Below are 3,239 nucleotides of genomic sequence, written 5' to 3' on the forward strand. Positions count from 1 at the left end.
TCAGGACCCTCCTGAAAAATGGAAATTTACTTTATGCTCAGGACCCTCCTAAAAATGGGATTTTATCTTCTGTTCAGGACCCTCCTGAAAAATAGGATTTTACTTATGTTCAGGACCCTCCTAAAAAATGGGATTTTACCTTCTGTTCAGGACCCTCCTGAAAAATAGGATTTTACTTATGTTCAGGACCCTCCTGAAAAATGAGATTTTACCTTCTGTTCAGGACCCTCCTGAAAAATGAGATTTTACCTTTTGTTCAGGACCCTCCTGAAAAATGGGATTTTACCTTCTGTTCAGGACCCTCCTGAAAAATGGGATTTTTACTTTATGCTCAGGGCCCTTCTGAAAAATGGGAATTTACTTTCTGTTTAGGACCCTTCTGAAAAATGGGACAGCGCTTTCAAAAATGAAATACTACCTTACTATAATTTTTGTTCGGGATAATTTTTGTCCTAGTTTTAATTTTGGGTTTCAGGAGCCCGCTTGGAGAATAGGGTGAAGAAACGAAAAGTCAAGCAACAAAGTGATAAAATACCAAGTCAGGAGCCCGCCTGGAGAACACAGTGAAGAAATAAAATGTCAAGCAACAAAGCGAAGCAATTGAAAGCCAAGCAACAAGTTGAAAGAAATTGCAAGTCAGGAGCCCGCCTGAAAAATAGGGTGATAAAAGTCGAGTCAAGAGCCAACAGAAGCTGTATAGATAGGATTTTGTAATTTCATTTATGTTTTAACTTGTAATTTTCATTTTTTGATGTAATGACAGAGCCGCGGACTGGAACCTCGATGGAACCCCACTCGACTCTCCAACTCGGTGTAGTCCACTTCTCCTCCAACCCTTTGAGATACTTGTGACTTCCTCATGACTTGGGTAGATAGGGTGTCCAATAGGAGTCGATTGTCCTTCTTTCTTTTAATCCTCTCTTTGAATAATGATCGGGACAAAAATTCGGTCTCGTTGTTTACTTCTTTGCCTGAAAACACTGCGTGTTTACATTCAAAGGGGGCATGATGTAGACACGTAATTCTGTCCCTCCGAAAGATTAATTTACCCAATTTTACCTTATCCTACCATGTACCCTCATCCATGTTATTATACCCTCACAAAATACAAAAATAACAAACTCCCTAACAAGTTCTATCCTATCCTAACCCCTTTACATCTTATCCTAACAACCTACACAATCAAAATAAAACACATCATACCCTATCCCTACCCCCTACCTCCTACCCCTACCCCCACCCCACTACTCACGGCGCTCTACCTATACACCTACACACACAACAATACTAATATAGACACCTTCTTCACAGAAAAAAAAAGGAATCAATTCACAATTTAAGAAAATTCCCATCAACCACACAGAGCTCACGATACACTCATCTCACTATTTTTTTTCTTTTCTCCATACGCATACTCACACACTCTACATACAAATACACAACACACACAATAATCTCACAATCACACTCTTATATCACTCACACAACGACAGCCACCGCAAACACACACATACACTCACTATTACATCTCTCTCAATCGGAAAACACACACATAGCTCACAACTTTCACTCACAGAACACACAGATCGGAGAGAGAGGGAGAAAGGCATAGTGAGATAAAATCAATCGGAGAGAGGTCGGAGGGTTGATCGGAAAATAGTGTGGTGGATGGATTAGAGAATATCGGAGAGAGAGTGAAAAAGGGTGTTGGTTAATTTTTTTCGACGAAGTCATCGCCGGAACCGACCCGCGGTTACTGTTCCGACCCTGAAAACGTCACTTATTGCCAGAAATCCATCGAAGACTGATCAAAACCTGTCGTAAGCTCATCGGAAAATGAAACTCGTCTCTCGTTCGGTCACCGCTTCATGATTTTTGGTCTAGTTTAGCGAAGAAACAGAAAAAGGGAGTGGGTGAAAGCCGAGGTTTGTTCATTTGTGAGGTTCTTGGTTTCGGATTCCGGCGAAGACGCTCCAGTCAGATAATTTGACGATCTGAAATAAAAATCTAGGTCCAATTCTACTCTTTTCCTCTTTTTTTATTTCATTGTTTATTATATTTAGAGTGCTGGATTAAATATTGTATGTTGTTGGATTGAATATCGTATGTTATTTGATCTTTGTTGGGGGTAGGAATTAAAAATTGCTAAACTGAATGTTGATTAATTTTGATGAATTGATAATGTTGAACAGGATAGAATTGTGATATGTCATCGAGCGGGTAGGCAAACAGTAGGCTCGAGTAAGCAAATTTAGAACTTGTGTTTTGGTTAAATTTTTGAATATGCGTGCGGATATTTCTTCCTAGTTTATCGTATTTGATTCGAGTATATTTATTTGGTCGGGGAATGCCCCGAAGTTTCATGTATTTATTTGGCCAGGGAATGCCCCGACGTATTATGTCTTTGAAGGAGGTTTGGAGCATAGTTTAGGATTAATATAGGTTAGAGTAGGTTTACATTTTTGCATTTCTCTATTTCAGGACTGTATAATTGGACTGAATACTACACTTTGGACTGCTTTGTCTTTGTGTGTTTTGATTGATTATTCTATGTGTTTGTGATGTTTATATATCTGTAATGTCAGATTAGCCGATACTCTCCACCAAGCGACCGTGGTCGAACCACGAGATTGAGGGGTGCCTAATACCTTCCCCTCGATCAACAGAATTCCTTAGCCGGAATCTCTGTTCGCAAATCAGTGTTACAGAGTCAAAAATTATTTTGAAAAAGGATATCCATGGGTGACTTGGCACACCCGATTTATGCCAAGTGACGACTCTAAGTTTTCAATATAGTGAATCCTTTTCGGAACAAATCTTTATTTTGTCACTTAGTAATAAAAACCCTTTCGAAACTTAAAATATAAATCTTTTGGAGTACGTAAAAGGGGTGTGACAGATTGGAAGAGAACTCAGACCCAGTATCAGACCTTAAGATTTTTATCGAAGAGTCACATTGGTTTTCAATAGTTGCTTTAAATTTTTGAAATGCGGAAAATACTTCATATTTTTGCTTCAACAAATAAACCCAACAAAACCTTGTAAGGTCATCAATGAATAAAAGAAAGTATTTGATGCCATTATAAGAAGGAGTGCTCATAGGTCCACACACATTAGTGTGTATTAGTTAGAGATTTTTAGTAGCTTGCCGGGCTTGATTCATAGGAAATGGTGATTGACTTAGCTTCCCAATTTGATAAACTCGACATACATTAGAGTTTTCATTTATGGAAGGCAAA

This window comes from Capsicum annuum, chromosome 6 (genome assembly GCF_002878395.1).
Source record: "Capsicum annuum cultivar UCD-10X-F1 chromosome 6, UCD10Xv1.1, whole genome shotgun sequence".
NCBI lineage: Eukaryota > Viridiplantae > Streptophyta > Magnoliopsida > Solanales > Solanaceae > Capsicum > Capsicum annuum.